The sequence below is a fragment of the Jaculus jaculus genome, chromosome 2 (assembly GCF_020740685.1).
Source record: "Jaculus jaculus isolate mJacJac1 chromosome 2, mJacJac1.mat.Y.cur, whole genome shotgun sequence".
Taxonomy (NCBI): Eukaryota; Metazoa; Chordata; class Mammalia; order Rodentia; family Dipodidae; genus Jaculus; species Jaculus jaculus.
Window position 1 is genome coordinate 101790239 of NC_059103.1, and position 24643 is coordinate 101814881.

The 24643-nt window shown below is 40.8% G+C and overlaps 1 protein-coding gene and 1 non-coding gene across 2 annotated transcripts in view; one reads left to right on the forward strand and one right to left on the reverse strand.

Moving 5' to 3' along the window:
- Slc39a8 (solute carrier family 39 member 8) overlaps window positions 1–24643 on the forward strand; it is an 85611-nt gene that overhangs the window by 56782 nt on the left and 4186 nt on the right. The gene's annotated exons all lie outside the window — the stretch shown is intronic.
- LOC123459015 lies at window positions 23299–23402 on the reverse strand. Its single transcript, XR_006635947.1, has one exon. It is a non-coding gene; the product is annotated as a U6 spliceosomal RNA (small nuclear RNA).

Here is a 24643-nt window from a genome sequence, read left to right on the forward strand (position 1 = left end):
GAAAATTTATTCTGACAACTATTAAGACTCTAAGAAGGACTATTCAAGACTGTTGGCAATAAGGGTCAACTCAATAGCAAAAAGGAGAGTTTGGATTCAGCTACAGATACAGCAAAGATAGAGCTGGAAGGAGAGGGGTCAGTGATTCAGAACTTACTAAGAGGAGACAGCAAGTGTGAGGGAATTATTATCAAACTGACTTAGGATTCTTGTTGAAGTCAGGGTGTGATTGGGTATCACTTGGTAGGGAACAAGAAGTATGACCAGATATCAAGGATGGGAGAATTCCTGATATGCTAATTTGGTAGGATTCTTGATAACTAGAGTGGACATGAAAGGCAAAGTCAAGATCTAGTTGAGAAGAGAACTCAGACAAGCTAAGCCAAAATTTCTTAGTCACTTATAGAATTTATGCATATATTCTAGGTGCTATTTTCATTGAGTAAATGTTTTACAAATATGATCTCCAAGTCCCTGGTTTCTCTTTTTAGTTTCTGATGTGTTTTACTAACGTCTTAATCTTAATATATTCAAATAGATCACACTTCCAAAGTCTACTTTGAGTCTTAAGAAACTTTTCCATTACCAAAGTAAATATTCCACATTTTCTTCCAAAAGGTTTTAAGTTTAATTTTGCATGTGTAATTTAGTTTTTTATGTGCTATAGAGATTCAGTTTTTATCTATATGGATAAACAGTTATCTTAGTTTCTTTTATTGAACAGAATGTTTTACCCTACCACATATCAAGTTCTGTAGATCACTGTGCTTATATATGGAATTTCTACTTCTTTACATTTGTCTAAAAGAAAAAGGAAACTTAATAAAATACAAATTGCCTGAACTGTACAGTTTTTTGTAAGTATTGACCTTCCTAAGACAAGATGCCTTACCTACTTTAGAGGAATTATTGTGTTGTGATGGGCATAAGAAGAGGAAAGGTTGAATCTAACAAATCCAGGAAAGGTTAGAAAAGTGAATTATTTCAGAGTTTCTCAATGACAAGAGTACAGTTGAGGACAATTGGGAGTTCAGTAGATTCAGGATTTTGTTAATCTTTCAGTGGTTTAACCTGTGAAGGAAAGACTGAGTGGATCATAGAGGTAGAAAGTTGAGAAGGGAAGTAATAATAGGGATGTTTGAGGGACCAAATTCCTGGAAAGGAAAAAGTGAAGCCATTAATCTTGGAAAGGAGAAGGGTTCTTATTCTAAGAGGGGTGGAAGCTGGAGTATGGGGGAGGGGAGGAAATATACTTCAGTCAAACTCAATCGTCTGCTGGGAAGCAGCAGTGAAATTGTGTTGAGTAAAAGTGGAAGAAGTTATTTTATAATGCTTTTTTTTTGTTTTTTTTTTTAGAGAGAGACAGATAGAGAGACAGAGAGCAAGGGAGAGAATTGGCATGCCAGGGCCTCAGCAACTGAAATTGAACTCCAGACGCTTGTTCTACTTAGTGGGCATGTACAACGTTATGCTTGCTTCATCTTTGAGTATTTGGCTAACATGGGATCTGGAGAGTCAAACATGGGTCCTTAGGCTTTGCAAGCAAGTGCCTTAACCACCAAGTCACCTCTCCAGCTCTCAGAAGGAGCTTTTTTCCCCCCAAGAAATGGTAGTGTATTTATCATTAAAAAAGAATATTGTTAAACAATAATTACCAGAAATCCCTTCTACTTCTGCATTATTTCACAACTTAAATATCTCTTCCCTTCCCTCCTACAGTTGTCCTTTGCAGGAGTTCTTATGACCTAGGTCTAGAAATAGGCATAAGAGGGCTGTAGGAATGGCCTAGTGGTTAAGGTTCTTGCCTGCTTAACCTAAGGATACAGGTTTGATTACCCAGTACCCACATACACCGGATGCACAAGGTGGCACATGCTAGAAGAAGCTTTTTAATGAATTTTGTTGATATGGTTAAAAGTATATCACACTGCAGATATTTTGTTGAAGAGATAGGTGGAATTCTCCACTGTGGGCTTGTGGTGGAATATTCAGTGGCAGAAATATTGGCCTTTGGGGCTGGAGAAATGGCTTAGTGGTTAAGTGCCTGCCTTTGAAGCCTAAGGACCCCAGTTTGAGGCTTGATAAAGAAATGCTGGCCTTTGCATTCCTGGAACCTACTTACTCAACCATTGTCTTACACAGAGGCGATACACAGACAGTGGTGCTTTTTGTAGGGCTGGAATCTAGCAGTCTTGTGGAGGGAGAGACCTTGGAGCCAGACAGTCACAGAGGAAACTAGCTTGTTCCTCTGCATGAAGGGAAGGCAGCTGCTCTGTGCTCACAACTTCTTTGAAGAATGCCTTTTGCCCAGATTTGCTTCTTGCTTGTTGCAGAACCATAATCAGGGTGGGGAAAAGCAATCCCCTCACAGGGATGTTAAACTTCTTCCTGCTAGTTACTACTGTCATGTGATAAGCAAAGCCCTGATAGCTCATGAATATTATCCATGTATGCCTTGCATTGTGGGAGCAACTCCATCGTACAGATTAGGAAGCTGGGTTCCATGAAGCTAATGACATCAAAATTAGGATTTGAACTTATTTTATTTGTCACACCATTCTTTTTAAGAAAGGTAGGTTGCTTCCTGATTTGCATATTTCTCATTAATCAAAATGACTACTTCTAATAAAATGCAAGTGTAAAGGGTAATTATTTGTGAGAAAAAAATCATATTACTTGAATCATTTTGGCTTTAGTTTTTGTTTTGTTTTGTTTTATTTATTTGAGATGTATGTAAGCAACGTTGGCCTTGAACTTGTGATTGTCCTGCCTCAGCTCCCTGAATGCTGGGACTAAAGGTGTTCACTGCTATGACCAACAGACAGAACTTTTGGTCATGTATCATGTTCTTGACACTCCTTAAAGGTGCTCAAGACTGTGTGCAAAAGTAGTTTGACAGAGGTAATTGTACTGAGGAAGCAGTGATGCATACGGAGGTGGAGGAAGTGATGCAAGTGGAGTCGTCATGAATGCTTTCATGGGAAAAGGAGGCTTGCACTCATCTTAAAGGATGCATTGGGAGTCACTACATTCAAAACATTGAACCAAACAGTAATTGAGCTTCTAATCTTCACACATTTGGCTTTTGTTCCTTTGAAAAATTTAGGAAAGTGTCTTTATGGATATTTCAACATTGCCCTTGTGAAGCTGTTTGATGAAACCAGTCAAATTTCACAGTAGATGTAGATTAAAGAGGTTTGTGAACACACTGAAGCTCTTCTGTGACCTGCTAGCTACTACCCTCCAAATGTAGAGAAATGCTTGAAATAGGAACTGAAATGCCTATGGGTAGAAGCAGAGGATGCTGTGGCAGGTGCTTTAGAATTACTATGTTTGCTTTTTACACCATTCTCTGAAAGCCTGTCACATCTTGTTACCAGTGAGTAAATCAAGACTCAGTTAAGTGGTTTCTCATTTGAGTTCATAAGTGGTAAAGGTAGGTTGGGAGCTCCTCCTGGGGTCCATGTTTGCTCCTTATATACAAAGCTAGCTTCCCAGTGGAAGCTTTTCACTCAGCTATGATTTCTACAGTGCACAAATGAACTTTTGGAATCAAGTTTACAGTGAATTACGGATTGCCTGCATAGTGAAACCTTGTTACTTTTTACTCTACTGATCTGATCAATTATGACTTGTGTCCTTTTGCTTATAAGGCTGGGCTCTAGAGTATCTTGGCAGTATCTATCAACATTGCCCTTCAATGAATTTTTTGGCATAATTGTTTCTAAAGCTTTTAAATGTTCTAAAGGATCACCAAGTTGTTATCTTGTACCTGATAAGGAGCATTGATCTGACCTGGAAACTGTGGTCGGCTGCCTTAAGGATCTCCCCATGTCTATACTTGCTGCCCTACATTTAGCTCCATTTGTTAATGTAGGGTCTGAAAATCAATGTAAGAGTGTTTATCTAAACATGTTTTATATTAATTGCTTTCACTAATCAAGCAGGACTTCTCCCTATTTAGAAGAATTAGTAAGGTTTTACTCAATTAGGCTTGATGTCAAGTTAATTTTCCCCTATTAGTATAATGGAGAATTGCTATGTTGCTATATCAGGCATGTGGATTGATAAAAAAAATGCAAATGAATGCCAAAACATTTTCCCTTTGGAAAACAATGAAAAAGTAAAAGACTCAAGTAAATTATTCTGAAGATTGGAAAGAATTGCTTAACTTTGCTATGTTAGAGAGCTCCCTTGTAAGCCAGCACAAACAATGGAATATTGAGATATATACCCTATTGCTGGTGGGTCTTGCTGTACTGTTTCTTATGATTGTATTACATAAGAATGCCCATCTCGTACTTATTAGGCATGTTAAAGTGGGGTTCTTCCTTTACTTTGGATTCTGCTACTGATGCTTTTAAAACCATTTTGTGCTTTATTCTTTACATGCTACACTCAGCAGCTTGGAAATACTGTATCGAGACCTGGTAAGTAACTTTTATTCAGTGGATTGCATGACAGACAGTTTTCCAGAGCGAGGAATGCTTTGTGTTTGTAACAAGTAAGATCCATATTCCTTGAAGAAGAAGGTGGGAGTGGGGAGAGAATGAAGTAAGAGGCCTCTTGCTACTGCAAATGAATCCAGATACATGTACTACTTTGTGCATCTGGCCATCAGGCGTTGCCAGCATGTGTCTATAACCATTTAGTCATCTCCCAAGCTCTCAGCCTTTTTTTTTTTTTTTTTTTTTTTTTTTGATGTTGGGTCTTACACAAGCCTAGGCTGACTTGGAATTCACTATGTAGTCTCAGGCTGGCCTCAAACTCATAGCCATCTTCCTATCTTTGCCTCACAAGTGCTAGGATTAAAGGAATGTGCCACCATTCCTGGCCCAAAATGCTTTTGAGTTTGACATTACTATTATGTAGGAAAATCTTAGCAAATCTTTCTCTCCTCTATCCCTCCATACCTACACACATACCTACAGATATGCATCTGTCTCTATAATTATATTTATTTGTTTGATGTCCAAGGCAAAAGTCCAGATTCAAAAATCCTATTGTCTTTTTGGTGCTTGTGCATGTGTGTAGCATGTGGTGTGTTATGTGTACGTATAGAGAATGCACTTGTGTGTGAGATGCACACACCTCATGCACATGTGTGCAGAGGTCAGCGGAGAATGTTGGGTGTCCTCCTCTATCACTTCTGTTTTATTTCCTTAAGACAGAGTCTCTCACTGAACCTGGAGTTGCATACTTTTGATCAGAGTGGCTGACTAGTAAGCCCCAGAAATTCTCTTGTCCCTTCTTCCCATAGGACTGGGGTTCTAGGCCTGCATGGCCATGCACAGCTTTTGACATGGGTTGATTGAACTCAGACAGGCCCTCACAAGCCTGTATGTTTGCATGGCAAGTGCTCTTATTTGCTAAGCCATTTCTCCAGACCCACATTCTTATTGTAATAATGATTAATACTTAGCAGAACTGAAGGCATTTGAAGACCAACTTAAGGGCTCTCTTTCAATAAATGGGTGTTCATGTTATAATCAGATCATTGATTGGTTGGTGATTGACTTTACTCTGTCTGTCATTTTAGATGGGGCAGTGCCAGTTTCCTTCTGAGGATCACAGTCAGATTAAGTTACTGGCTTCTCATTTACTTTAACCAAATGGTGATTTTCTCTGGACTTTAGCTTTGCTCACCATGCTTATCAGTGGTCTAGTTTACTCAGAAGTTTTGAGTTCTAATCAGTAGAGACACCAATGTGTGAGCCCAGTTCTTTTTTTTTTTTTTGTTTGTTTGTTTCTTGTTTTTTTCGAGGTAGGGTCTCACTCTAGCCCAGGCTGACCTGGAATTCACTATGGAGTCTCTCAGGGTGGCCTCGAACTCATGGCAATCCTCCTACCTCAGCCTCCCAAGTGCTGGGATTAAAGGCGTGCACCACCATGCCTGGCCCAGTTCTTTTTGAATGGGTGAGAAATTGTTGCTTTTTATTTCTGTTAAAGGGTATTGAAAGATTAAAAATAAAAGAAGATTGTATTTTACTGAATCTCTTTCTACTTCAGAATTTCAAAGACCTTAATGAACATAACTTTATTAAACCTTTGTAGCAACTCATAGAAGGCAGATAGAAGTTGGAAACATTTAATATAGAGAAAGCACCAATCAAGATTTACTTTGGATGGTTTGTTAAGCCTTTCAGATTTCTGAATTGCTATTCTTTGATTTAGCCTCCTTTATTGTTAGGTGATCAAATATATTTTGAAAAACAAGCTGAAGTGAGGTATTAGCCATCATTAATAGTCTTTCTTTTTAATATTTTCTTTTTATTTACTTATGAGAGAGAGAGAGAAACAAAGAGCCAGATAGAGAGTAAGAGAATGGGTGGATCAGGGCCTTTAGCCACTGCAAACATGTACCACCTTGTGCATCTACTTGGTTTTACGTGGGTACTGGGGAACCAAAGCTAGGTCCTTTAGCTTAGCAGACAAAATGTCTTAACTGCTGAGTTATTTCTCCAGCCCATAATTAATATTCTCTAGACTACAAAACAGAAACCCAAATCCAGAGGATGTTTTGCATTTGGAAAGTAAAACTCACAAAAATTCTTTATTGTGCTGATATAATTTTTTGCAGAGATGTTTTATATTTTCTTTAGTATTCTTAGCTTTGGCAAAATTTCCATAATTATGCAGTGTTTATATCAAAACAATAATAGCAATTAAAAATTGAGCTTCAGGCTCTATCGGGCTACTTTAATGTTAGCATTTAGTGTTCTGAATAACATCCTGGTTTACACATCAAACTTCTGAAGCTTTATGAAGGGATAGGAACAGGTCTTCAGCTTTGAGACATTCATTCTGTCATTCATTCACTTATCAAGTGATCAGCTCCTATACAGAGATGCTAAGGCAAAGAGATACCTAACCTGAAAATGTTTGTGCTCCCTGGCACAGGCATTTGGTTGATTGCAGCAGGACACACAGCCCGTCATGGACTCACAAATGCTGTGCAGGGAAATGCAATGTGATGAGGTGACAGTGTATGAGTCATTACATTGGTTTGGGTGATCAAGGAGAATCTCTTTAAGAACACATTTAATCTCAAATCTGAATTGTAAGCAGGAGCTAGCCCTGCAAAGACTGGGGAGAAGAATAGTATGACCAAGGTAACATCCATCAAAAAAGCCACTAGTAAGAAAGAGTTGGATGGGATTTAAGAGTAGAAAAGTGATCTGAGTGGCTAATGCACAGTAGAACTTACACATTCTTTTCCCACATATGACAAGTACCTCTGAAATTTGACTCTTAGCTTGTATTATACAGAGGAATTGAAAAGAGCAGAGCAAGACATTTCCTATGCACATACTTTCCACATCATGTGATGTCCAATTTGTGAACATGTCATGAGGGAAAATGTGCATTTCCAGTTATCACAATTTATTTACTCAGTCATCTGATATTCACAGAGTGACTACAGTGGTAGATCCCAGCAGGATGGCAGAGAACCACAGAAAATCAAACGCCACATTCTGTAGAGATCACAGGCTTAGCTTGCTTGGTATGTGGCTTCAGGCCCAATCTCTGCTCCTTCTTAGAGGTGTGGCTTTGTAACTTGACTTCCCCATTCCTCAGTTTCCTCACCTGTAAAATGAGGATGATAAGCAGGTAGGATTGTTGTGATGAGTAAGTGACTTGGCGGGTGTGAAAGCCACAGAACAGTGTTAGGAGCAGAGTGAGTGAAAGGGCTGCATAATTATGTTATTATTATGATTGTCATCATTACTGTGCTGTGCTCTGGCAGTGCTTCTTTCAAGTGGCACAGTGACGTCTCTTCTAATGATGAATGAGGTCTTGGTACCCTTCTCTTGGGTGGCTCTTACCTCTACTCTACTCAAAAGAGCAGAGACTGCCTTTGGTTCTTCTGAATACTGAACTACAGACCAGGGTCTGGTCGCCTCTCACAGAGAACAGCTTCTTACTTCTGTCTCTGTGTTGCTGACTGCTCTGTTGGCAGCCTTCCTAATTCCTAACACCCCAATAAGGTTTCTAATTGCTTGTTATGTCATGGTGGCTGCAGTTACCACTGACTTTGGCCCTTCTTCCCATCTACCATTCTTTGCCTCTTATCACTTTTCCCAGGCTTCCTGTCCTCAGAGGCTTGTGTTTCTAATCTCCTATGCCAACAGAAAGCACTCCCACACTTTTTAAAAAATTTTGTAACAGAGCCAGCCAATAAATCAATTCTAATATATTGGGCAGAATCCTCTAGATTTTAGCTTTTCTTGACACAATTTATGTCACTGGCTAAGCGCACAGCAAGGAGCCACTGAGCCAGGTCCGTACCTCTGAGGCACCCTACTCCACCTTTGTTTCTTCATCATAATTACACTGGAGTCCTTCATGCTGAGCAGTATATGCCTATATTTTGGGAACACTATTTCTTAGGATCCTAGCAACTGATTTCTTGGGCTTATATTAAAACTTAACCATTTTGGGGGTGCCTCTTAAAAGTCCCTTCAGGGTTTCTCGGTGACAGTGAGAATTGTATAGTCTGGAGAGCACATTACACAGCTCTCATAAGAAATGTGCCCTGTTTCCCAAATGGACCAGAGCATTACTGTTCTCATCTGTGCTACACTAGGCAACCTTTCAGAGAGGTTTAAATAGTCCATTAGGATAATGGTAAATATTTAATTAGCATAGAGGAGTTTAAATGCCATTGGCAAATAGCATCAGATTTCTTGAAAACTTCTCAAGTTTCTCCTAAATAATTATTCTTTTTTTCATGGCAGTAAAGTGCGGGAGTCCCAAGCTGGAAATGAAAGACAATTATTTCAACTCTTAAAGCCCCAAACAAACTCATAAAGGACTGGAAAGAAAAAGAAAAAATTAAAGGTTTCTGGAAATTGTTATTTTTCTTGTTGATGGCTATTTTCATTAGTAAAGTGAATTTTGGAAGTAGTTTTGAGATTTTTCTGAAACCAAGTGACTGGCAATTTAGTGATCATAATTTACATTTGGCTATATGCATCAATAATGGAATTAACTTGTACTTTTTCAAATGAAGTTTCATCTTGGTTAACATGAGCTGGAAAAGAAACCCTTAGCTACAAAATACAGACATTGAAACCACTAGAAAATCTAGTCCTAAGAGTAAACCCTATCACCATTTTATATTCAGAGTGGCTTTAATATTTTATAATACATTCATGTCTGTGTTACTTTTTCCATTAAAGCATGCTTGATACTGGGATGACTGTGAATGCTGTGTTGGGAATGAGAATTTGACGGAGGCACGCATGGCCTTTCCAGAAAGTGATGTTGCATTCAAATAAAGATAAATAATAGATAGGACAGGGGTAATTTACAGAACTCCACAGGGTTGAAGTGAACCACATGGGGGGAGGGTGCTCAGTAACCTGAGGCTAGAAACAATGACTATTAACAGTTACTCCCAAGGCAAGGAAAAGAGAGGTGGCTGAAATTGAAAGGCTTATTTTATTTTAGACTTACTTTCAAAGCCACTGGAAATGATGCAGGGTTCTTTAAATGGGGACATAGGCAGCCCACATTGCTCTCCAAAGAGGGCCTAAGAATGTAAGAACTCTCATCTTTGCCTCCTCAATTTTATGCAAGTTTTCTTTGTCTGAAACCAAGTGGAAGCCTCTCAGAGGCATGGGAGCCATACAGGTCTTGAAAAGCAGAGAAGGCCAAAGTAAGAAGAGCAGAGCGTGTGTCTGGATGAATGAATAAATGAATGAAGCCTCTAATATTCTACCTTGTCTCCCATATAAGCCTCTACTCTTGTCTTCATGTGGGTGAAAATTGCATGTTCGCAGAATCCTTTTAGCTGCCGCATCATCCCTGTGCTATGTCATTTAAGGAATATTGTAGCCTTCACCTGAACTTTTGGCCACCACCAGTATTTTTTTATGTGTTCATGTATGTGCATATTTCACATACAGGACATATGAGTGCATGTACATGTGTGTTTATAGTATGCATATATGCCTGCAAAGGCCACAGCAAAATCTCAGGTGTTGTTCCCCAGGTGCCATTCATCTTTTTTTTTTTTCAAGGTAGGGTCTCACTCTAGCCCAGGCTGACCTGGAATTCACTATGTAGTCTCAGGGTGGCCTCGAACTCACAGCAATCCACCTAGCTCTGCCTCCCAAGTATTGGAATTAAAGGTGTTCACCACCATGCCCAGCCCATTCATCTTTTTTGAGACAGGGTCTTTTACTTGCCAGGAATTCACCACCTACGCTAAAATGGCTGAGCAATGAGCTCCAGGGCTCTCCTGTCTCTGCCTGCTTAGCACTGGGTTTCCTAGTGCATACCACCATGTTTGTATGGATTCTGTGCATTGAACTCAGGTCTTATGTTTGGAAGACAAGTACTTTACGAACTGACCTATCTCCCCAGTCCTGTGAGTATTCTTCATATAAAATGCTAGGGGAAGGAAAGGGAGATAAGATGCAAAAGAGAGACATTAATTATAACCACATTAGTGTTCTAGCTGGGTATGAGCATAGATTGCTAATTGTAGCCTTCCCTGCAGATACACATTTGGTACTTACTTCACCCTCTGGTACCATCTCAGCTGCCAGTGGCCTTTTCCCAACTTGGACACTGAAAACCTTCATTCCTGAAAAAAACTGTGTTCTTGGTGGTTTCTTCTTACCGGGAAGTTGTCTTTTGATTGGGATCATTGGGAAGAGAGTACTAAGAGTAGTCCCACTAAGTTCTTGGATTGATCTCTGTCCTCATTCTGTATCAGAGAAACAAGTCCACCTATTAAAACAAGTCCACCTCTTCATCTGCCTGCAAATTTAGTGATTAAAAACCTCAGATTTCCAGGGATTAGACTCTACTTCCAGAGATTAGAAAAATCGCTGTTTCCTGGTGGAAGCATGACTCCTTGGATATTAGGTCCATTAGTCTCACCAAGTTCAAGGTCATGGTGACAGGAACTAAGAATTCTTCAAATTGTAGATATGTAAGATTGGCTGCTTTAGCTACATAGCAGGGCCTTTTAAACTTTATCCACTTGGGAATCCTCTTGTTTGAGGCATTTTAATACAACTCTAATTATATAAAATAGATACATAAATAAAGCATTTTCTGGTAAAAAATAAATTTATTTTAGAATAAATTTTCGGGATATGTTCAATTTTTACTGCTTGCTAAAGACAAAAGGAAATTGGGATACTAACGATATTGCTGTGCTTGTTCTTTTTTGGTTTTACACAAAAAATTAAATTGTGGCTGAATTTGATACTGCAACATACAGAACATCAGTGTTTGTCAGAACTGATCAATATTTTGATTTTATAACCATCAATGCTAAAAATGCCACTTCATTTAAATACCTATTATTAAATGGCAGAAATATGTTTAGGGTTATTTCAGAAATTGTTGGAAATTCTTTTGTAGTCACAACCCAAAATTCATTGAATAGCTTTTCATGAAACTCAAGTCAGAAGATCAACTAGGATTTATAAAACCCTTGCACTTCAACCAATGCCCAGGTGAAACCACAGAGGAATTGGTGAGATGAGCAAGAGCGCTGCTTCCATGGCCAGCTGGACAATCAGCACCAGGGTGAAGGAGACAGACCCTGAGGATACTCAACATCTACCAAAGCAGAAATCCAGAGGCTCCTCAAAGCTCATCACTGAAGTAGACTTAAAACTCACTCATCAAGGCTCAGGGAATTTTGTAGAAGTGGGGTCAGAAAGATTGTAAGAGCCACAGGTTGGAAGGGCACCGGAGGCATTGCTCTCCCTCTTCCAATGACTCACTGCTGCTCTCATAACGCATAACCCATAACCTCATGGGGAATATCAATAATCTCAGTGAGGAGGGCTGTCAATGGAACAGAGGCAAGGAGGAGGGAATTGATGGTACCAACACATGATATGTCCATACAAAGTATATTCTTCTTTTTTTTTTTTTGTTTGTTTTTCAAGGTAGTGTTTTGCTCTAGCCCAGGATAACCTGGAATTCACTAGGTAGTCTCAGGGTGGCCTCAAACTCATGGTGATCCGCCTACCTCTGCCTCCCAAGTGTTGGGATTAAAGGTGTGCGCCACTAAGCCCGGCCAGTATATTCTTTTTTTTTTTTTTTTTAAATTTTTTACTTATTTATTTGAGAGCGACAGACACAGAGAGAAAGACAGATAGAGGGAGAGAAAGAATGGGCGCGCCAGGGCTTCCAGCCTCTGCAAACGAACTCCAGACGCGTGCGCCCCCTTGTGCATCTGGCTAACGTGGGACCTGGGGAACCGAGCCTCGAACCGGGGTTCTTAGGCTTCACAGGCAAGCGCTTAACCGCTAAGCCATCTCTCCAGCCCAGTATATTCTTTTTTAAAAATATATTTTTTTATTTATGAGAGAGAGAGAGAGAGAGAGAGAGAGAGAATGGCCATGCTAGGGCCTCTGGCCACTGCAAACCAACTTCAGACACATGTATCACCTTGTGTATCTGGCTTACATGGGTACTGGAGAACTGAACCTGGGTCCCCAGGCTTTACAGGCAAGTACTTTAGCTGCTAAGTCATCTCTCCATCCTAAAAAATAAATTCTTAATAAAAACATCAAACATTTGAACACAGTGCCATTGAAGATGTATGGAGGAATGATGGCAGGAAATAAAAGCCTTTATTTTCCATAGTCGCTCATTATGTTTCTATGAGAGCAGGAAACTTTGTACATGCAGTAAAAACACTGAAGCTCATAGTACTAATTCATCACTCTGTGTTGAGGTGTGTCCGGCAGCCCTCGCTGGCATTCACGGGTGTTTCATGGCATGATGGGAAGTGCATGTGGTGCATGTTCAGATCCAAGGCTGCAGTGAGGTTGTGTGGTGCATCACTGTGAGTCCTGGCAGAAACAACATGGATTCATTGTGCATTTGAGTTTTGAATCAACTTTTGGCCATTGCATGTTCAGAAAGCTTTTTACTGTTGCCATTGTTTTTCTTTTTTGTAAGCCCCCCACTTTCAGTTACTTGGCCATAGAGATTCACAATCCACAGTTTAAGACAATGAGCTACTACTACAGCTGTTCTGGGCTGTACATTCTCTGTTCTGGAGGTGGCACCATATATGTGGCTGCTTGTATGAGGCATATGTCCACAATCTATGGACAGAGGACGGGTCTTGCACTCTGGCTGAGCGTCCAGCAGGGGACCCCACAGGTCTTTCTGGCTGCTTCTGTGAAGACATAAGTTACAGCATCTGTGAACTCCTCACTGTGCTCATGCTGTCACTTCCTTTGCGGAAACATGATTTGCAGGAAGCTCTTACCGGTGACCTTGGCTATCTATTAGGCATCGTGGAGGATGCTACTGCACAGGCACTGGAGGTAGAGAATGCATGGATCAAGTATGTGTGTGAGTTCCAGACTACTCCCTTACAATGAGGGAGCCCCGTGTCATCATCCTGCTGCCACACACAGTCAGCTAGGCCACCTTGGTCTTTGGCAATGATATCTTTGTGGACAGGGACTCAGCATTATCTCAGCTTTCGACAGGTTGTGAAGCTTCGGAAGGGCAGATCACCTCAGCAGAGAAAGAGGATGGGGACCCATGAATAGCTTTCCTCCACACTAGTCTGTCGCTTAGTATGTGGGCCCATTAAACAAAGAACAGGATAGCTATTGCAGAGTGACATTCACAATCAGCTTTTCTTTACTTTCTTACTGGGGTTGTTCTCAATGATATCTTCTTATGAGATTTAGTCAAAGAGAATTAGCTTCTGTTTCTATAAAGAGGTTGATCTTTACACTTCTTGGCAGATATCACTGCTACAAATTTTTCCATTTTATCTTTTTAAATATTTAAATTCCTTTATTTGCAAAGAGAGAGGGCGAGAAAGGGAGAGAGACTGAACGAGGGAGTGGAAATGGGCATACCAGGGCCTCCTGCCACTGCAAACCAACTTTGGATGCATTGCCACTATGTGCATCTGGCTTTACCTGGGCACTGGGGAAATCAAACTTGAGGCCATCAGGCTTCACTAGAAAGTGCCTTTAACTACTGAGTCACCTCTCCAGCCCCTCCATGATGTCTTTTGAAAGTCTCCTACTCACTCTGAGTTAATGTAGCTCTGTATTTCAGGCTATTTTTTTTTCTGTAGGACGTAGAAAATCAGATATTCCACTGAAAGTTCTTCTCACTTGGAGGATTTCCCTTTATCACTGTGTCTCAGGTGCATAGTGAGTTAGCTTACAAGCCTGGCTGGTACTGATGCGCTTACAGAGCTGCCGCAGTACACCAGCTGCAGGAGACTTCCTGTGAAACCTTCTTTGAGGGAACGGAAATGAGCACTGGATTTAGATGTCACACTACTTCATCACCCGCAAGACAATTCATCTGTGCCTTCGACACCAGTGTGGGCCTATTCTTATGTGTACAATTGAATAATAGGATGCTGTAATGACAATTCAGTTTTATGGTTTGCTGGATGAGATAAAACCCAGTCACACATGGTCCTGTGATCACTGAGTGTTCCATGGGCAGAGTTCAGTCTCTGCAGGCACTCAAGAACACCCAAGGAACTGCTCTTGGCAACAAACACATGCACAGAGAATGCAAAGGAGGACATGGGTTTTGTTCTGAAATCTCAGGAGTCTGGGCAGTGATGGCCTGAATCCGGGCTTGCCTGAGGCCTCTTACAGCTTTCTGAGTGCCGCTGCCTGTTCACTAGTTCTGCCAGGTCATAAGCACCAAGGGCCAGGAAAGCCTGCACCACAGCCTGGACTTTGCAGGGACAGTTTGTGTTCGGGGACCACATTTTTTTGGAGAAGTAGATTACCTTATCTGTAACTCATGTTCCATTTCCTCTATACTTTGAATTTATGAGAAACTCAATTAACATATCCAATTCTGGGGATCTGTTTCCTATGGCCACTTCCAGCATCAATGATTAAGTCAGTTAGAGACCTAGTAGGAAATGATGCTACGCTCAAATTAGGAAACTTTAAGGTCAGTTATTGGAAAATGAAAGGAGAGTGGTCCTCATAGGAGGCGTGGCCTTCACTTGAGGGTCAGGGACATGCTGAGGTGAGTAAGCCTACAGAGGGGTATGGGGGAATAAATGCCCTTAGCTCCTCTTTCTCCTTCTCCCTAGCCCTCTGCAGGCACTCCTCAATGGCTAATCGCAAATAGAAAACAAAACAAGGAGCATTTCAGGAGACATGTTCAGAGCCACCTCAGGACAGATAGTGGAGAGATAGAGAAAGAGAGAGAGAGAGATGAAGGGAGGTAGGGAAGGAGAGAGAAGGGAGGGAGAGAGAGAAGAGAAAGAAGAGAGAGAAAAAAAGTCATTTTGAGAGAGGAAATGAGAGCTGTTTCTTATTTCACATGGATTTGCATTATAAGTGATGAACATTCCTTTCTGGCCTATGAATTCCCACAAGATGGGGGATGCCTTTGCTTGTCTGTCCTCACTTATTAGTACAGTTTCTGCCTGCTGTAAAACTGATGTTAAGTGAATGCTTATTCTACTCCCAATAAATCCCATGTGACTTTGAACAGTGGCTTATATTCTAAGATTGTCAGTTTCTACATCTCTAAAATTCAAATACTAATATCTGTGCTATTGATTAGGAGTGGGTTGCAGTCTGGAGGGCATGTTGAGATCTCTGGGTTCTTATGTACTGGAACAAAGAATTGGACTAGGGACACATGGATAGTGATAGAGACAGTTGGGCACATGCGTCTGGGGTTCGTTTGCAGTGGCTAAAGGCCCTGGCACTCTCCCCCTCTTTGTCTCTGTCTCTTTTAAATAAATAAATAACAATCTTAAAAAATATAAAGAGAAGGGCATTCTTTTTTTAAATTTTTAATTTTATTTATTTATTTGAGAGCAACAGACACAGAGAAAAAGACAGATAGAGGGAGAGAGAGAGAATGGGCGCGCCAGGGCTTCCAGCCTCTGCAAATGAACTCCAGATGCGTGCGCCTCTTTGTGCATCTGGCTAACGTGGGACCTGGGGAACTGAGCCTCGAACCGGGGTCCTTAGGCTTCACAGGCAAGCGCTTAACCGCTAAGCCATCTCTCCAGCCTGAGAAGGGCATTCTTGAGAATAGAAGTAGGCCAGAAAGCTGGGGAAGGTTGGACGCTCAAAAGGCTTCAGTTAGTCTTGATCCTTGATGAATCATTTACCTGGCACTTGCCTTCTCTAGCATTTGGAGGTTGTGAGATTTTCTCCTGCTTGCCCTGTTCTATTACAGGTAACCAGACCTGGTGGTGGTGGGTGGTGTTCCTGGTCTTCCTCTGTTATTTCATATGTTACTCCCGAAGCCTCTTTGCCTGCTCTCTTGCCACACTGTTTCCCTCTTGAGAACTAAAGGTCGAAGGAAGATGATGCTCATAGTTGGAAGTACTTTATGCATATATAAGATGTTGTTACCTCATACCTTTCAGAGTTCCCCCAGACCCTCTCAATGATCAGATTCAAATAAACTTATGAACCGAGATTACTACTAGGTTGAGATCATAATCTGGCCTCTCAGATCTCTTACAAGCTAGGCTTGGCTACCTGTCCTCAATAGGCCACTTGAACGAGTGAAAAGCAGAGAGAGGTGTAGTCAATGTGGCTGTATTGGAAAGAGGAATAAATAAAGATGTTCAATGATCTCTCCAAGTCCATCAATGAGTCTTGACTTGAGTTTTTAGGTTTAAGCAGTTGGCAAGAGTTATGCATCACTACACAGTCCTGGTCAGGATTCCACCCATCTTTGTCTCTGCTGGTTTCTCCTGCAAGATAGTCTGGGTCAGTCACTTTCTTATTGCTGTTAACAAAGACCCCAGGAAGCAACTGAGAGTAGGAAAGGGTTTATTTTGACTTACATTTCCAGAGGGTAGAGTCCGTCATGGCAGAGAAGGATTGCCAGGCTGGAGCAGGAGCTGGTCTCATTTCACCAGAATCAGGAAGCAGATGGTCGAGGAGCGGGGGACTGTAAAACCTCAGGCCTGACCCTAGTGACCCACTGTCTATGGCAAGAATTCCACGGTATTCCCAAATGCAGCAACAACGTGTTCAAACACAGGAGGCAGTGGGTGGCATTTTACATTCAAACCATGCCATGACAAGTTGTTAGAATTGTGTGAAACCTCTTTCTGGGAGACAAGTCTCTCCTATGGTTCCCAGCATGAGATTTCTGAGGAAATCCCAATTTCTTAGGGTCTTTTGTTTCCATAGTTTAATATTCAAAGTGATATCTCTCCCTAGGATGTCTTTGTTCCTGCCAGGACAGCTACAAGATTCCAGGGTTTTCACAGTGGGTTTTACTTTCTGGCTAATTACTCTCCTGATGCTCATGTTCCCTCAGCTTTACCACTGAGGTTTCTTCAGGAGAGTAATTGTGCCCTGGATCACGAAGCCTCGTTAAAGCTTTCCTCTTTCCTTTTTAACAGATCTCTGCACCCACACGTTTTTCCAAAGTTCTTTCTTTGTGGGTTTAATTTTCTCCCACTGTTCTTCAGTAAGCTTGGCCAATAGGCTCCTGAATGTCTTCAAGAATCATATACAATAAATCTTTTGCCATGCATACTATTAGGCAGCTTTACTTTTTTGTAATAATGTTCTTATTTGCATTTTATGTAACATCATCTTTCATGGAGTACTTACTAATTTATAAATAGCATTTCATTTAATCACCACAAAAATCCTATGAAGGCTGAAGTCGTATTTTCTCCACTTTGTAGATAAGGAATCTGAAGCTCAGAGATGGGCTGAGAGTAGAGTCTAGTGGGACAGTGTTTGCTTTGCATCTGCAAGGTGCTGGGTTTGATTGCCAAGATTGAAAAATTAAATTAAAATAAATAAAATCTTGGTGTAGTGGTACATACCTGTAATCCCAGCACTTGTGAGGTAGAGGTAGGAGGATGGTGAGTTTGAGGCCAGCCTAGACCATATAGTAGGACCCTGTCTCAATAATTAAATTGGTCTGGAGAAATTGCCCAGTGGTTGCAGGTGTTTGCTTGCATTGTGTGATGGCTTGGGTTCTATTCCCCAGCACCCATGTAAAGCCAGACACACAAAGTGGCACATGTGTCTAGAATTTGTTTGCAATGGTAGGAGACCCTGGTGTGCCCATACACTCTCTCTGTCTGCCTCTTTCTCTGTGTCGCGCTCTCAAATAAGTAAGTTAATTTTTTTTTTTTTTCAAGATAGGGTCTCACTCTAGCTCAGGCTGACCTGGAATTCACTACATAGTCTCAAGGTGGCCTCGAATTCACAGCGATCCTACCTCTGCCTTCTGAGTGCTGGGATTAAGGGCGTGCGCCACAATGCCTGGCTAAGTAAGTTAAATTAAAAAAAACAAACAAACAAACTTGAAATGATATTGGGCTGGGGATATAGCTCAATCATAAAACACTTGCCTGTTGTGCATGTGGTCTTAGGTTCAAACTTTAGTACTGATAATAACAACAGCACCAACAATAGGACACCCTTAGGGAAAGACAAAATGCCAAGGCCTGTGGCTCTTTTATCAGTAAATTAGCTTGTACTATGGTGCTGCTTTTCTTAAACCACATTTGTCTTTATTTAAAGTTGAAGTCTTTTCAACTGGGTGGGGTGGAGCATGAATCTAATCCTGGCACTGTGGAGGCACGGGTAGGAGGGTTACTGAGTTTGAGGCCAGCCTGGGACTACAGAGTAAGTTACGGGTCAGCTTGGGCTAGAGTGAGACCCTATTTTGAAAATAACCAATAAAATTGAGGTCTTTTTAAATTGCATCTTAGGGCTGGAGAGGTGGCTTAGTGGTTACGGCACTTGCCTGCAAAGCCAAAGGACCCTGGCTCAATTCCTCAGAACCCACACAAGCCAGCTGCAGAAGGTGGCACAAGCATCTGGAGTTCATATGCAGTGGCTGAAGGCCCTGGAGAACCCATGCCCTCTTGCTATCTCTGACACCCCCTCAAAGATAAAGTAAAACATACAAAAAGTTAACTTTTATAAAATTGCATTTTATTATTCTCATATTTGAGACATTGATTCCTATTATAAGAGTACAATTATTTATGTGTGTTTACACATAGTTTTCATCTGTACTTCATGTTGTTATCCTTGGGTTTGCTTGTAGGTTACTATTTTCATTTTTGCATTTTGCCAGACCACCCTCTTCAAATTTCAGCATGAGAATATATATGGAACTTAACATTTCCCCAAAGTGGTTGCTTGATTTTGCCTCCTTACCAATTAAGTATTGAGACAAGCCCCGAGAACTTGGCCATGAGTCCTCAGAGCCATGAGGTCTCATTGTGCCCATGGTGTTCTCTGTAGCCACTGGACAAAGTTTACCCAGTGCCTTAGGATACCTTCTTTGTCGTGCAAACCAAGCCTGTCTGTCAGGCAGCTTGCTTCACTGCTTCACATGGTAATGATGGGAGCTTTTAAGACCTCACAGATCTACTTTCCCTTTTTTGACATTTTCCACCCTTTGATGCCATCTTCAACTATGACTTTGCTGTTTTATTTTCCTAGTCATGGTGAATGTAAAAATACATAGAATACTCAGAAAGTATAAAAGAGAATTATTTTACAGAGATAACCCACAATGTTATTTCTTTTTTAAAAAGATTTTATTTTTATTTATTACAGTCAGAGGGGGAGAGAGAGAGAATGAGAATGTGAGAACCAGGGCTTCATGCCACTGCAAGCGAACTCCAGATGCATGCACCACTATGTGCATCTGGCTTACATGCGATCTGGAGAATCAAACCTGGGTCCTTAGGCTTCACTGGCATGTACCTTAACTGTTAAGCCATCTCTCCAGCCCCACAATGTTATTTCTTAGGGAGAATCATGACAAAAGTTTTTATATATGTTCTTCCAAATGTATTTGCACTTAGACCCTAATTGACTTACATGATTTCAACAAAAAAGACCTTTAGACATGATGTTTTATTATTAATTTTTAACCCAATACAATGTTTTGGCCATCATTACATGTAGAAAGTATAGATAGTTCTTATCTATACTACTCTGTGTTATTCCATTACAGAGCTGAACTGCATTTGTGTGATCATAATTCTATAGAAGGATAGACAAGAGCTTTCTTTTCTTTTACTCCTCCTACTCCTGAGTGCTCTCTTTCTTATTCCTCTCCATTTTCTTCTTTTGCCTGCCTTATCTTTGTACTTCTTGTTTTTTCCTCCTTCTATTCCACTTCCTGCTCCTCCTATTCCTTGTTTTCTTCTTTCTCCTTCCCTCCTCTTCATTCTTCCTCTTCCTCACAAGCACACCTGTATTCTTCCTCCTCTCTTTTCATGTTCCGTCTCTTCCTTCATGCCTCCTCTTCCTTTTCAACTTCCTCCACCTTGCTGAAACTGTTCTGCATTGAAACCACTTGCTGTTTCATTTCTTAGAACCTTTTTCTCTTTCCTTTTGCTTTCTCCTATTCAGTTTAGGTAGAATGTTACTTTATCCTCCATCTACTTTTGTGATCATGGTGCATGATATTCTTCCTCCCCCATACTGATTACTCTGCACTTTGACTTCCATTTGTGTTTAACAGCAAAAATGGAAGGGCTAGGGCCTTGCTGAAGATCACATAGTCATTCTTGTCAGAACCACACTGAAATTCACCTATGATCTGGGGCTCATCGTATCTTCAGTAGATTGAGCTATGTTATCAAGGCTGAGAATGATGTATCATAGTCATGGTAAAATCAAACAAAGCAGCAAGCAGAAAAACTATTGCAACAGTAGGAACAGACAAAAGTTTTAAAAGTAAAAACAAAGACATGAATACTCACTGACTCATTTAGAGGAGGTATTGTTGATACAGGTTAGGAGCAAGGCAGCTTTTTCCCTGATAGGTAGTTAGCTCAGAAACACTGATGCCACCCTGACTGCCCTGGTGGGATTAGAATTGAATTCTGATCCAGTCTCATCCCAGATGGCTGTAAGCAGAACCAGCATTTGATTCCTGTTTCTTTCTCAACTTTTGCAGGCTTAGCACCCTGTGGGCTGTCCCTCCTTGAGTCAGGCTCCTAGACTCACCAACCCAGGTTCCTTCCTATGTACTTGAATTTGGTGATGAGGCATATTCCAGTTGAATGTCTGATTCATATAAACAGACCTGAGCCAAGCATGTGTGCCCCATCCCTCCCCAAAGAGCTTCCTGCCCTGAGATATTTTTTTTTTCTCCTACATAAAGGTGATTTTCCTAGTTTGCTCTCCAGCTTCCGTGTCTGGCTAGGAAGGAAGAGAACTTCTTTTGGCTTAGGTACTTTTTTTTGCTTTGCTTTCCCTCTTAATTCTCTATAAAATAAATCTCATAATTTATTCTTCCCTGAGTTCGTGTTTTCAATTCTTTGCTAACATGGACAGGAACTCAAGACTTGAGAGTAACTGATGTGGGAGTTCTCATCTCACTTGGAGCTCTCTTCCACATCACTGCGATGTTCTGTTCTTGGCAATTTGCCCCAGTGGATTTATAAAAGAACTCTTTCCAAATGTTTGCCTACTTGCTTATGCTGGTTTGTTGCAAAGGTATTAAAATATATTTTTAAAACTTTGCCCACAGTATACTTTGAGACCTAAGCTCATAAAGCTAATAGGAGGCAGAGTAAATATGGTCAGTACAGCTTTTGCTTACAGATAAGAGACCATGCCTGATGCATTGATTTAATTTTTTTTGTAGAACCAAGGGTGGTTCTAAACAGATTTTGTATATGTTATCAGATAGTCAAGACTTGGTCTTGTAGACTTTTCCCTTAAGTATTGCAAAGAATGAAATTATAAATATATGATTAAATAAGCCAAATTAGAAAGTGAAAACAAGTATTGTAGTTGAAAATTGTCTTGGAAAGTATATTGGATCAGTAAGTTTTCAAAGACCAGGTCACTTTCTTTATGACTTTTCCTATGACAACCTATTTTAATTTACTTTTCTTTGTAAGCAGTCATTGCTTCTTGCCCTGTTGCATTTTTCCCAAGCCACTCTTGGATATGTAATAGATCATGATTGTTTGCTATATTGCCAAATAGAATTCTCTTTATGCAGAAGAGATTTGATTTTTTAATTTTTTTTTGTTTTTTATTTATTGAGAACAACAGACAGAGAAAAAGGGAGAGAAAGAGAGTGGCCTCCAGCCACTGCAAATGAACTCCAGATGTGTGAACCCCCTTGTGCATTTGGTTAACGTGGGTCCTAAGGAATCGAGCCTTGAGCTGGGATCCTTAGGCTTCATAGGCAAGCACTCAACCACTAAGCCATCTAGAGAGATTTGATTTTTAAAGTAAAGGAGATTAGAAGCCTAGTGTTTGGTAAGTTTTTATTGAGACAAGGGGGAGTTCTCCATTTAAATTGCCTTTAGAGCCCACAATTACGAATCCCCCTATCACGTTAGTTTGGTGTAGTAAACCACTTTTTTCTAAAGAAACCCACTTATTTCATTTTCATTACTGGGTAAATTCACTAGCCTTTCTGTATTTTAGTTTCTTCAGCTCTAAAATAGTAATAGCTATACTTATGTCGTGCAATGTTTGAAGTAAATTAAAAATCTGAAGTACTTGATACAGTGCCTCTTAGGGCACCTCACAGTGTGCTGTTTCCCTTTGCAGTAACTAACCCTGCTAGCTCCATCCCAGCACTGACGGTGATGACAGTGACAGCTACCAACAGTGCCCAGGCCTCCCACTGTAACTTAGACATTCACCGACTCCAGGCTTGAGAGAGAGTTCACAGGTTAAAAGCACTTCCAACTTAAACATGAGGGCCTCTCAGACTGAAGACGAAATATTCAACTCTGCCGAAGCCAGATAAAATGCTGGGTGTGACCATGTGTCTGTAACCTCAGACCATGGAGCAGGGGTGAGGGCAGAGACTGTAGAATCGTTGGGACTCACTGACAGACATCAGCTCCTGGCTGAGCCTGTCTCAAGATGATTTCTGGATAGCAGTAAGCAAAGGACACCTTACTTTCTCTGGCCTCTGCCTGCATGCGCATGGGGCATGCATCCGCACACACACCACACCACACCACACCACACCACACCACACCACACCACACCACACCACACCACACCACACCACACACACATTCTACACATGTAGAAATGCACAAAATGGCTTTTTAATGTTTTAGCATTATTATTAACAAAATATTTCATATGGATACATCATGTGTTGGTACCTCTTTTTCCCTTGTTCCTGCCCCCATTCTGTTGGGGATGCTCCCTATGGGGTTGTGGGTTATATCTTGTGGGAGCAGCAACCAGTTATGTTTGGGGGGAGGGAATGCCTCTGGGCTCAACGACTCAACCAGTGGCTCTTACAATCTCTCTGCCCTCTCTTCTGCAAAATTCCCTGAGCTGTGGTGGGTGAGTTAAAAATATGGAATGTTTCCTGAATTTCCATGTCATCCTTGCATAGGGGCTATGCTAATCTCTGCATCATTCCAATTTTAGTATATGTGCTGCCAAAGTGAGCACCTGAATGACTTTTGACCTTGTCTGTGAACAAAACTTATCCCCCCCAGAATCCCCTAAAGATGGAAACTTGCCACCAGCAGACAGAAAAGGTGCATCTGAGATCTGAACTCACTCTGAACATGTTGGTCCCCAGTGTTTTGAGCAGCAGCAATGCTGGAACAACCCTCTCTGATGATCACTCTGAAGGAAGCTCCACTCTGCTGGGCACTTATTCCACAGTTGTGAAAAATTCATTCCTAAACTTCACTCCTGTTTTCCCAGTGCGACTGTTCTTCTTCAAGGAGTCGTGCATTCCCCCCCTGTCTTTTCCATGCCATTCTGTATTTTACAAATTGCATTGCCGGACAAATATGCCGATTAGATGTTTAGGTAGAGTCAGAGGAGAGGAATTTGGAATAAAATGTTCTTTAGTTAATTGCAAACATAAAACATAAAAGTGAATTTGTGCTGCATTATCTAACTCCTGGAAAATTCTTCAGTTGGCATTTTATCATTTGATTTTGCATACTTTGTCCACCCTAAAGAATCAGAATACATACAAATGTCCAAATGGTCTGTCATAAGGATTTTCTTTTCTTTTTATTTTTTTTGTTTTATTTTCAGGCAGGGTCTTGCTCCAGCCCAGGCTGACCTGGAATTCACTATGTAGTCTCAGGCTGGCTTTGAACTCACAGTGATCCTCCTATCCTTGCCTTCTCAGTGCTGGGATTAAAGCATGTGCCACCACGCCTGGCCTGCCATAGTATTTTCTGTATTTGTTACTCTTTCAGAATGTAGTTAAGTGTTCATGCAAAGGCAAGTCTGTTCCCATCATACTTCATGAAATTTGTTAAGAGATTAATGGTAATTTAGAGCTGATAGGAACCATGTGATAACAATCCAGGCACTGAGCACAGTACAAGGACCAGAGTGGACACTTGGTAAGCTGTTGGAATTACAATATGTGAGTCATTTAGTACATTCATTTCATTTCACAGTTGAAGAAACTGACTGGTAATTTGCTCACAGTCACACAATGGTATATAAAGACTTGGAATAAATGTCCTTTGATGTCATCATGCTTTAATTATTGATTTGACATTTAAATTGTAATATGGAAAAGACTTTATAATTTGTCTTTGAGTGACTTTAAAATATGTGTGTAGAACAAATTCTTAGGTTAACATCTGTTACACTGTAGGAAGACAGTTGTAAAAATTTGTTCATACAAGCCAAAATGATTGATTTAAGGGGACACTCAT